Raw genomic sequence first — 12850 nt, 5'->3', positions numbered from 1 at the left:
AGTGCACTGTTGATGGGATTTGTAAACTAGTGCAGCCACTATGGAAAACAGTAGTGTTTTGTAGAGTTTTAATTTTGGGGGGAAACTCCAAAATTAAAAGTAGAACAACTATATGATCCAACAATTCCATTTCTGGATATTTATTCAAAGAAAATGAAAACACTAATTTGAAAAGATGTATGCACCCCTATGTTCACTGCAGCATTATTTACAATAGCCAAGATACTGAAACAACCTAAGTGTTCATCAAGAGATGAATGGATAAAGAAAGTGGGGTGTGCATATACAATGGAATGTTATCTGTCCATTAAAAAAAAAAAAGGAAATCTTGCCATTTGTGACATGGATGGAACTTGAGGGCATTGTGCTAAAGAAATAAGTCAGAGAAAGACAAATATCATATGATCTCATTTATATGTGGAACCTAAAAAAAAACAAGCTCGTAGACACAGAGAACAGATTGGTGGTTGCTAGGGGGCGGGGGAGTGACATGGGTGAAGGGAGTTAAAAGGCACAAACTTCCAGTTATAAAATAAGTAAGTCATGGAGATGTAATGTACAGGATGGTGACTATTGTTAATACTGTACTGCATATTTAAAAGTGGCTAAGAGAGTAGATCTTAAAAGTTCTCATCAGGGGTGCCTGGGTGGCTCAGTCGATCAAGTGTCTGACTCCTGATTTTGGCTCAGGTCATGATCTCAGAGTTGTGAGATCAAGCCACAAGCTGAGCCCTGTGTGGAGCCCCCCACCCTTGATCCCCGCATCAGGCTCCCCGCTGGGCCTGGAGACTGCTTATCTCTCTCCCTCTGCCCTTCCCACCCTCTCTAACAAAATAATAATAATAAAAGTTCTCATCACAAGAAAAATGATTTTTTGTAACTATATATGGCGACAGATGTTAACTAGACTTATTGTGGTGATAATCTCACAATACATACAAATATGTCATCATCATATATATTTTTAAAGATTTTATTTATCTATTTGACACAGAGAGAGAAAGCACAAGTAGGCAGAGAGGCAGGCAGAGAGAGAGGGAGAAGCAGGCTCTCCACTGAGCAGGGAGCCGGACGTGGGGCTCGATCCCAGGACCCAGGGAACATGACCTGAGCCAAAGGCAGCTGCTTAACCGACTGAGCCACCCAGGCACCCCAATCATTATGTTTATATACCTGAAACTAATATAATGTTATATGCCAATTATAAATCAATTAAAAAATTAAAAAGGAGAGTTATAAGCATAACAGAAGAAAAACATAAGTACTCGGAGGCAAGATGATTAATTTGCAGATTCTACAGGAATGTGGTGTAGCTGTAAGAGAAAAGAAAGATTATTTCCCCAAGCAAGGGGGAAAAGAATGGAGATGCTGGGGATCGAACCCAGGACCTCATGCATGCTAAGCATGCGCTCTACCACTGAGCTACATCCCCACCTGCTGGCAACACTGCTTTTCTAAGCTGTTTTCATGAAATAAATCAGAAATTTGCTCCCTTAAAAAAAAACAACTGGTCATAGAGATAGCCAGGAGGTTTGAGGGGGGAGGGCAATGAGGGTAATGCAGAGGGTGTGTAGGGGGAGGTTCTGGGAGTTAGGAATGAATGGAATTTACTTTTCTCTCTATGCTTTTTGTACTACTTGAGTATTTTACCATGTAGGCATTGCTTACTTAAAGATGTAAAATAAAATAAAAGAGAAAATAAAGGTTAAACAAAACCACTTTTCTGCAACAATCCTCCCACTTTACAGATGGAACACTGAGGCTACTAAATAAGAGAAGGGGCCTCTCCTATCTACAAAGCCTCCAGCTCCTCCAAGCAGTGGGACCACCTCCCTCCAAGCCCCAGAATCCTTGTTCTTTTCAGGGTTAGAGACTATCCATGCCTTGTTGCCATGATTTCCATGCCTCAGCCAGAGCAGTACCCAGCACAGGGCATCCATCACTTTTGTTAATCCTTTCATCCTGCAACCAATGTTTGTTGAGGACTGACCATGGTCTAGACATTATGCTAACTGCCAGGAGTACACTAATAAGTCCCTCCTGACCTTGTAGATAGGGCTGCCATGTACATACACATAGGCTGTGCACTACACAATTTCAGGAAATGCCGTTCACATAAACTATTATTTAACTGGTACCCCCTGGATTTGTGCCAGGTAAATCTAACTATACCCAGTGGCCTTGCCCATATGTCCAATAGCCCAGTGGAAAATATAGCCCAGTGGAGAAAATAAAGTAATACATATATATTTCTTTTAATTGGAATCAGGGCAATATAAGAAAAGAACCAGGTGTTATAAGAAAGAACAAAAGGAGGGACCTATTTTGAGTTCCACATAAGCCATTCTGAGAAAGTGATATTTAAGCCAAGAAATTATGTTAGTTAGGAATTTTATTTAGTTGCTATTAACAGAATTTCATAGCTTCAACAAAACAGTTTCCAATTTCTCTCATTCCATGAAAAACCAGAAGGTAGACAGCCCAAGACTAATTTGGCAGCTCCATAAGTTATCAGGAGCCCAGCCTCCTTCTGTCTTTCTGCTTTACATTCCTTAACATGTGACTTTCATTCTCTAGGTCACCTCGTGGTCCAAAATGGTTGCTAGAGCTCCAGCCACCACATGGGCATCACAGACAACAGGACAGGGCAAGGACATTAGAGAAATAAGGGAACACGCCCCCACCATTTAAGGAGATGACTGAGCTTTACAGAATACTCTACTTCTACCTCACTGGCAGAAAATGGTCCCATGAACATACCATGCTGCAAGAGAGGCTGGAAAGCGTAGTCCCTAAGGCATCGCCCAGAGTTGTTACTAAAAAGGGGGAATTGTTTTTGAGAAGCAATGAGCAGCCTCTGCTATGGACTAGGAGAATAACAGGAGTTAATTAAGTGAAAGAGGTGGTAGGGGAACAGGTTCCAGGCAGAGGGAACACAAGTACAAAGGCTCCAATGACAAAAGGAGGTTGGTGTGTTCTCAACTGAAAAGAGGCCAGGGTGGCCAAAACACACTGAGGAGGCAGTGAGGAACCAAGAGAAGGAGCAGGAAAAGTATTCAGCCGCCTTATGCACAACAGCAAATGCAGGTGCCTACCTCCCACTCTGGGGAAAGCCTTGGAATCAAAGAGACCCATGTTCACATTCTAACTTCACTTCTTGCTCACTGAGAGCCTTTGGGTAAATCTTTTAACTTGTCTGAGTCTGTTTTCTTACTTGTAAAACAAGACTTATATGGGAAAAATCTATAGATCTATTATGTGGATTAAATAAAATAATGTATGTAAGTTAGCACAGCACCTAACACATATTTAGCACACATTATTATTTATTAATTACATCTTTGACCAAAAAGACTTACGTAATTGTGACACAGTCAATAGTCAAGGTTGTATCCCCAGCTTTGAACAAATCACCACATCACCAAATCATCCCACCATAGTTAGTGCTTAAAAAATGGTCACTCTTCCCATTGTGACTATTGCCAAGAAGAGTAGACAGCTCATCAGAGTTCCTTCCGGGCTCTTTCTTGACTCCTCATCCCAGGCCAGCCAACTACAGATCTATCCAATCTTCAGCTCACCTACCTTAATGACAAACTAGAAATAAGGGTGCAGGAATGAGGGAATGACGTCCCAAGGAGCTAACAAACCCCCAGGTGACTAGTTAGAGTCCCAGTCTCTCTGTTTTGCTCAGGCTGTAAGAGTAAATAAGCTCGGCCCCAATGCAGAAATGCTTACTGCATTGAACTTTAATAAAACCCACACTTGGACTCCAGGAAATACTGTCATTTATATCCCCATTGATTTTCTAAGCCTATTTTATTATTCCTCTTCCCGGTGACGGTTGTATATATTTTGGGACTGCATTCCTTTCATAAATAAGTAAATATGTAAGTAAATACTAATAAGAGCTAACTGTTATTAAGTGCTTGGGCCAGGGAAAGGGATGGTGCTGCAGGGCTTTGCCTCTGTTAGTTTATTCCCCCCGTTATAACAACCCAATGAGGCTGGCACTCCGGTGGTTTCCATTCTACAGAGGAGGAGACTAAGATCCCAGAGGTAAGGTCCCTCCCCCCAAAAAGGAGCAGGGTAGATGCTATACAGTCTAGTAGTTCCTCAAAAAATAAGCACGGAGCTGCCATATGACCCACCAATGCCACTCCTAAGTGTATACCTACGAGAAATAAAGACATGTCCATCCATGTTCATAGCAGCACTAGTCATGAGAGGCAAAAAGTGGGAAAAATTCAAATGTCCATCAACAGACAAATGGACAAACACAACGTTATATATGCACTCGAGGAAATATTGTTCAGCCATAAAAAGTAATGAGACCGGCATACTACAGCATGGATGAATCTTGAAAACATTATGCTAAGTGAAAGAAGCCAGACACAAAACGCCACATATTGTATGATTCCATTGATATATCCGGATTAGCCAAACCCATAGAGACAGGAAGCAGACTGGTGGTTGCCAGGGGCTGGAGGATAGAAGGGAATCAGGAGTGACTGCAAGTGGAAACACGGTTTCTTTCCAGGCTGTCGGGGGGGTGATAAAAATGTCTGGGGCGCCTGGATGGCTCAGTCAGTTAAGCGGCTACCTTCGGCTCAGGTCATGATCCCAGGGTCCTGGGGTTGAGCCCCACGTTGGGCTTCCTGCTCAGCAGAGAGTCTGCTTCTCCCTCTCCCTCTGCCTGCTTATGCTCTCTATCAAATAAATAAAATAAAATATTAAAAAAAAAAAATTCAGGAATTAGTGATGATGGTTGTACATCTCTATAAATATACTAAAACCCACTGAATTGTATACTTTTACATTGTGAATTTTATGGTAAATGAATTGTATCTCAATTTTTATTGAAAAACAGGGAGAGCATAGATTTAAGCTCAAGGCCATGTGATCCAAAGGCTTGATTACTGCATTCTGAGCAGCTCATGTGGACATGAACCCAAACTCCACTTTACTTCCTAAGTGCCTTCCTTCCCTTAGTACCTACCAGTCAAGCTTCTGAAGTCAATGCCAGGCCAGAGAGGGAAATGCTGAGTGCCTGAACTAAGGCAATAGTTTGAAAAAGCCAACAGTCTTTCCTTTCTCTAAATCCCCTGAGCATGGGGCTGGCTCCCTCCCAGGCCTGGGACCCTGAGCACATCACAGAGTACTCCATTAATGGAAGCTTTACGTCATTTGGAAGCTTCTGGGGCTAAGAAAATCTCAGTGGTCAGCAAGTTAATCACAACTGCCCGAATGAGGCCAGCTCACCCATTAATAACAAGCCAGTTCCTGAATTTCTCTAACTGTAGATTCAACAACTATGGTAGCCTGGCCCCCCAGGCTACATCTTCACCAATACATAATAATTTGTACTTCTGCAAGTGTTCCCAGTTCACACACACACACACACACACACACACACAAGCCTAAAGAAGACCCCAAGCAAAGAACATGGTCTGGCACAAAGGACAGGGGCTTTAATGTTTGAGAGTCCTGGGTTCAGATTCTGACCCTACCACTTAGGGGCAGAGTAGCCTTAAGCGGGTCACATAATTTCTCTAAGCCTCAGTTTCCCCATCTGTCAAATAACTTCTACCTCCTTCATGGTTATACTGGAACTAGGAGATGTTATATCTGAATGTTCCCGCTTGCAGTGGGGCTCAGCACATGGTAGCTGTTATTAACTGTAGTATTAAATGACTTGGGTCATTTCCACATCATGTCCCCCAACACACTGAAGTTTGGGGTATGGCAGCAGCCACGTGGCCAGAAAATGATTCTATAATTTTAGTGCACCTGGATGCTTGTTTAAAACACAAGCATTTGGAGCGCCTGGGTGGGTCAGTCAGTTGAGCATCTGCCTTCGGCTCGGGTCATGATCCCAGGGTCCTGGGATCGAGCCCCGCGTCAGGCTCCCTCTCCCTCTGCCCCTCCCCCCACTCATGCTTGCTCACTCTCGCTTGCTCTCTCTCTCAATGAATGAATAAAATCTTCTTAAAAAAAAAACAAAAACAAAAACGCAAGCATTCCCTGTGCTCGCTTCGGCAGCTATACATACACTAAAACATAAGGATCCTCAACCCCTGCAATTCTGATTGCAGGGAGGGGGACTGAAGGTGCTGCTCAGTGTTTGAAACTTTCAGATAATGGGGGCATCCGGCTGGCTCAGTTGGTAGAGCATGCAACTCTTGATCTCAGGGTCATGAGTTTGAGCCCCATGTTGGGTGTAGAGATTACTTAAGTAAATAAACTTAAAAAGAAAAACAGAAATCAGGGGTGCCTGGCTGGCTCAGTTGGAAGAGCGTTTGATTCTTGATCTTGGGGTCATGAGTTCAAGCCCCATGTTGGGTGCAGAGATTATTAAAAAAATAAATAAATAAACTTTAAAAAAGAAATCAGATGCCATTTGGATTTCAAAACAAAACAAAACAAAACAAAACAAAACCCAGAAAAACCAACTTTCAGATAATGGTTCCCAGCCCTGGTTACACACCGGAAAGGTTGGGCTTGTTTGTTTTGATGCCTGGATCCTACCCCTACAGATTTTGATGTCTTGGGACCCTTGTGTTGCTGGGACATTGGTATTTTTTAAGGTTCCCAGATGATTCTAATGTGCAGTCAGGCTGAGAACCCCTGCTATAAGCCAATGCTTCTCAAAACTGTGGTCCAGGGACCCATGGCATCAGCAGCACTGGGAACTTTTAAAAAAGCACAATCTCTTTCTTTCCTCCAACCTACTGAATCAAACTCTGGGAGTGGGTCCCAGCACACAGTGGTTTTAATAAGTCCTCTGGGAGATTCTGATGCCTGCTCAGGTATAAGAACCCCCACTGTGAGGCATGGTATCCCCTAAATTGCATAATGATAAGAATCACGTTGGGGTGTGCTTACCATTCCTAGACAAGCCCCCTACCCACTCACCCAGATTCTGAGAGGCTGGAATGGAGCCTGGGTATGTGCATTTTTTAACAAGTACTCCCTTACTCTCCTGCTCAAACTACCAAGGGCTCTTACAGCCCTTGGAATTAAATCCAAAATCCTCTCCTCAGGACACCCCTTCTGAACCTCAGGCAAGTCAAGGCAATGCTGGGTCAAAGAAACACCACCCAGGGGCACCTGGGCGGCTCAGTCAGTTAAGTGCCTGCTTTCGGCTCAGGTCATTACCGCAGGGTCCTGGGATCGAGTCCCGCAACGGGCTCCCAGCTCCCTGGGGAGCCTGTTTCTCCCTCTCCCGGTCTCCTGCTCGTGTTCTCTCTCAAATAAATAAAATCTTTAAAAAAGAAAAAAAAAAAGAAAAAGAAACACCACCTAGTGAGGGGTGTCTGGGTGGCTCAGTCAGGTAAGTGGCTGTCTGACTCTTGATCTGGGGTCAGGTCATGATCTCTGGCTGGTGAGACTGAGCCCCCAGTGCAGCTCCGCACTCAGCAGGGAGTCGGCTTGTACCTCTCCCTGACCCTCCCCTCACTAGCGCCCTCTCTCTTTCTCTCTCTCAAATAAATAAAATCTTAAAATAAAAAACAAACACCACCTAGAGGACTAAAATCCCCACCCACCCTCTTACCACCACCACCACCACCACCACCACCACGTCTTAAGCCTCACGGGTTTCTTTAAACTGTTATAGAGGCTGTTTGAGGAAGCACGGGAGGGTGCACACAATTTCCCTGAAGAGCTTCTCCGGCAAATACCACAGCCCTCCACCCCCTCATCCCGGGGGTACGTTCGCGACCCACCCCCCTCAACACACACACACGTGACGCCGAGAACTGAACACTGCATGTACTGTTTTCTCCTCTACATACACACCTATGAGAAAAGTTTAATTTATAAATTCGGCGCAGTGAGAGATTAGCAAGAATAATTACATAGAACAATTTTAAAAATATACTGTAATAAAAGTTGTGTGAGTGTGGCCTTTCCCTCTCACAGCCCTGGTACTCACCCTTCTTGCGACCACGTGAGGTGATACACGGAGGCAAAGTGAGGTGGGTGACGTCGGCGCCCTGACGTAAGCGCCCTGACGTCGGCGCCCTGACGTTGCCGCCGTGACGTAGCGTTAGGCGTTAGGCACCTTTTGACCTACTGTGGATTCGTCACAAGGAGGAGCGTCCGCTTCAGACGGCAGTTGGTCCCAGGATAACCGAAACTGCGGTTAGAGAAACCGCAGATAAGGGGGATTACTATAATTACTCTTGCACCCAAACCACTATTATCTGTCTTCTCTTTATTTAGACCATAACCTAAATCAGAAAATATTAAAATATTAAAATCTATGTACATGTCACATCTGCATACACACACCACACTGCACATACAAGTATCTACCCAGAACACTTCCCGAAAACCAGCTCTGTGCCCCTGCCCTGCAGCATTCACACCCCTCTCTACCCATCTACATGCTCGGTTGTCAGAAGCTTTGCTCGTTCTGAACTACCTGCGGCCCAAGATCTTTGCTGAGATGCTGGAACTGACCATCAGCGGGGAACAAACACGAGTAGCCTCCTACCCAACAGCAGCCCCTCTTCTTCCCAGCTCCTCAATTCTGCGCAGGGATCAGGTGGCCAAGCACTCAGGGAAGGTGCCCCATCTCCCGGAGATACTTCTAAGCTAAGGGGTGGCAACCTTTCAGACCCGGTAGCTCCTTTTTTATAATAAAAATGTTTATAATCGCCCCATTACTCTTCCTAAAGGGAAATTGAACACATAATTTTTTTTCCACACAATTTTTTTTGTTAGGTCGATGTAATAACCTCATTGTAATATGAAGGAAAAACTAAAAGGATATCTATAATAGATAATAGGCATTTTAATATATAAATGCTCAGACACCATTGCAAAGAAGGCATCAGAATGAAGCAGCCAGATGCTTACAGCTAGACTTAACTATAGAAGGAACAGCCACAAACATGGACAGGCATGGACCAGCTGATGGTCCCTCAAACACCACCAAGCTGGGGCGCCTGGGTGGCTCAGTTGGTTAAGCGACTGCCTTCGGCTCAGGTCATGATCCTGGAGTCCCTGGATCGAGTCCCGCATCGGGCTCCCTGCTCAGCAAGGAGCCTGCTTCTCCCTCTGACCCTACCCCCTCTCATGTGCTCTCTCTCTCTCTCATTCTCTCTGTCTCAAAAAAAAAAAAAAACACCACCGAGCTGATTGCCACCAGTGATAGAAGTTCCTGAAGTAGAGGAGCAACTCTTACTAACATTCTCAACAAAACAAAGTACAGAATTCCTTTGTTAACAGTCTGTGGCTGCATCCCTGGAAAAGTTGGTCTATATTAAAACACTCAAGGCTGTTTATATGCAAGTGGAGTTAGGTTCTTGGCTCAAATGATTATAAGGAATGTTTAGAAGGGACACTCCAGTGGAGGAACTGACCTTTGCCTTGCAGGATGTGTAACATCTCTGACTCTCCCAGCACTGTAATGCCCCTGGCACCCTCTGATCATTGTGACAACAAAAATGTCCCCATACATTTCCAAAAACACCCCCTGTGATCAGTACTGTTCCTGTGGAAAACTGCAGGTTCCAACAAGGAGATGGCCCTCTTGCTCCCTTCCTCCCACCCTTCCTGTTTTGAATGCTGTTGTATTAGGACATAGTGCTTGGAGCTGTGGCAGTCATTCCGAGGCCATGAGGTAAAGACTAAGCCTTCACAGAGACACCACCCTAGTACCTAGAAATCACTGAGTGACTTCCCCAACTCTCTAACTGCCTACCTCCTGACTTCAGATTATACAAATTAATCAAATGCCTTTATTGTTTAAGTCTTATTATTTGAATCTTCTCTCACTTGCAGTGGAACATATCTTTACTGATAGAGGTAGGATGAACAGGCCAGTGTGGGTGGGTAGAACAAATTTTATTTTTCATTTATTTATTTGAGAGAGTGAGAGTGAGTGAGAGAGAGTGAGCGAGGTGAGGAGCAGAGGGAGAAGCAGGCTCCTTGAGGAGTAGAACAAATTTAAAAGATCTAGGCCATATGATGATTTGATGCTCAGGGCTTTACTTTAAATACTCTCAGCAAAAACAAACAAAAAAAACTGATTCCTGGGCGCCTGGGTGGCTCAGTCGGTTAAGCGACTGCCTTTGGCTCAGGTCATGATCCCAGGGTCCTGGGATCGAGTCCCACATCGGGCTCGAGGCTGCTTCTCCCTCTCCCACTCCCCCTGCTTGTGTTCCCTCTCTCGCTGTGTCTCTCTCTGTCAAATAAATAAATAAAATCTTAAAAAAAAAAAAAAAAAACTGATTCCTAGTTACAAGATGAATAAGTTCTGGGGATATAATGTACAGCATGGTGACTACAGTCAACTATATCATATATTTGCAAGTTGCTAAGAAAGTAGATTTTCAAAGTTCTCACCACACCAAAAAAACTGTAATTATGTGAGTGATGGATGCCTTAACCAACCTTATTGTGTAATCATTTTGTAATAGATACATATATCAAATCATTACATTGTATACCTTAAACTTGCACAATATTATATGTCAGTTGTATATCAATAAAGCTCGAGGAAAAAAAATTGTGTGGAGGGAGGACTGGGGTGGGTTTGACAAGATTTTTTTTTTTTTTAAAGATTTTATTTATTTATTTGACAGAGAGAGAGTGAGAGAAGGGAACACAAGCAACAGGAGTATGAGAGGGAGAAGCAGGCTTCCTGCCGAGCAGGGAGCCTGATGCAGGGAGCCTGATGCAGGGAGCCCGATGCAGGGAGCCCGATGCAGGGAGCCCAACACAGGGTTCGATCCCAGGACCCTGGGATCATGACCTGAGCCGAAGGCAGATGCTTAACGGCTGAGCCACCCAGGCGTCCCTTGACAAGATTTTTTAAGTTAAATCTTTAGAAATCCCTCTTGAGAAAAAATGAATTTTGGTGGTGGGGATAGATTCAAAAAGACAGCAAATGCTGATAACTGTTGAAGCTGGGTAATGAATATACTACCCACATACATATTGTATATAATTGTGAAAATTATCATAATAAAGTGGGAAGATACACAAAAATTTTAAATGTTAATTGTTTTTTTAAATAAAAAGTTTGGTTTGCTTCTCTCCTGGAGCCAGGCTATAATTCCTATTTTGTTTTTTGGTTTTTTTAGAAGAATTGGAGACTATCCATGAGGGTTGGTGGTCAGAATCTACATCACACAATGGGTCCCTATAGATCTTATCCTGAAGGTACAAATTAGGAAAACTGAGAGACATTATAGCACATCCGCTGAGCCCAATGGCTTTGAGATACAAAAGTTCAGGCTCTGCTATCTATCAGTTGTGCTACCTTAGGCAGGTTACTAACCTCTCTGAGCCTTGGTCACCCGCGCTGTAAAATGGGTTTAGCAATAGTGCCCACCCCTTGGGTGGTTGTGAGAAACAAATGAAATAACATATGTACTTAAGGAATAGTAGCTACTGTGGTTATTATTTTATCTTTACTTCTAGACTAAAACCTGGATTCTCACCTTTTTCCCCATCCACCCAGGTAAATGATTAAGTGTTCCCAAGCTTTTAACTTGACTACATTTCTGAGCCCCACCCCACCTCCATTCTGACCTTAGCTACCCTCCTGTCCACTCCCCACTCCAACCCAGTATTGATATGTAATTCACAATTTTAACATGCCAAGGACTGGGCTAGGCTCTTTACTGAATTATTTCATTTAATCTGTGGTTTTATTAGACCCATTTTACAAAGGAGGAAACTGAGGCTTAGAGAGGCTAAGATTATACAGCTAGGAAATGGGCTCTGAAACCAGGTGTACCTGATTCCCCAAAGTTGCAGTCATTTTTAGTTTTCCCAACATAGGTACTGAAGGGTCCAAATAAAGATCTCACCCCCAAGACAAGCCCACATTTGATCTCTACATACACACAGGTACTACTCCATTGTTTATTCCCATTTTGCAGATAGGAAAACTAAGTTCTAAGGTCTACCTCAGCAGCAGAGAAAGAGCATCTTTCTGATTCCACTTCTCATGGCTGGGTGGGAAGCTTACATCCGTGGGCTTCAGATCCAGGACTCCTTTCATTCCTCTCCCCACCCCACCACTGACTCAATCTGTGTCCAGGCCTGGGGAAGCAGGCGGGGTGGCACAGTGGGCCAGAACTGGCCCAGGTATCAGAAAGTACAGTTCTGGCACGACTCAGCTGTGTGACGTTGGGTCACTCATCACTCACTTCCCCTCTCTGAGCCCCGAGATCCTCATCAAACTTTCCATCTGTGATCATCTCATCAGCCTCCAGGGGGAGAGCACCACTCTCACAGTCTGAGCCCCACCATTCCTCAACCTCACCTTCAGAAGGTGGAGACACAAAGAACTGTAAAACACAAAGGAGCCTGCTCTTTGGAGCCAAAAGTTGCTGTCCTTTCAAGGACAAAGAGAAAACGGTCCTGCTTTAACCACGTAGACCCTGAGCTCGCCTGAGCGGGGTGAAGAACCATATCTGTGGGAAGCACTGTCACCCTGTGGCCACTGAGCTCCACTGCAGGCCACCTCCAGGGGTTTGCAAGGGGTAAGTCCGCCTTCAGCTCAGAGGCTGTGACTCAAAAGGAGAGGAGGAAGGCACAGTTGGTTGGCCTTGATGGGTGGGAAAACTCAACAAGGCCTAGAGGAGAGAGGGCAGCATGGCATACCGGGAAACACAAAGGCTGTTCCCCCACACACACCTGGAATGCTCTTTCCCAAATACAGACATTGCTCCCTCTCTCAGCCCTGCAAGCCCGGCTCGCGTGTTTCCGTCTCTCACCTCCCTATTTAAAATGCCACACCTCTGGCCCCATTCCCTTGTGCTCCATTATTTGTCCCCATATCACTCATCCCCATCTGAGGGTCTACATGTTTTAGAACCTTAGACTA

At 44.4% G+C, this 12850-nt stretch overlaps 1 non-coding gene across 1 annotated transcript; it reads right to left on the bottom strand.

Annotated features, from left to right (window-relative positions):
- Positions 1-1360: 1360 nt before the first annotated feature.
- TRNAA-AGC lies at positions 1361-1432 on the bottom strand. The gene has a single exon. It is a non-coding gene; the product is annotated as a tRNA-Ala (tRNA).
- Positions 1433-12850: the final 11418 nt, after the last annotated feature.

This window comes from Phoca vitulina, unplaced genomic scaffold (assembly GCF_004348235.1).
Source record: "Phoca vitulina isolate PV1807 unplaced genomic scaffold, GSC_HSeal_1.0 scaffold109, whole genome shotgun sequence".
Lineage (NCBI taxonomy): Eukaryota > Metazoa > Chordata > Mammalia > Carnivora > Phocidae > Phoca > Phoca vitulina.
Note: the sequence above shows the minus strand (reverse complement) of the source record. Positions and strands in the feature narration are given on the sequence as shown.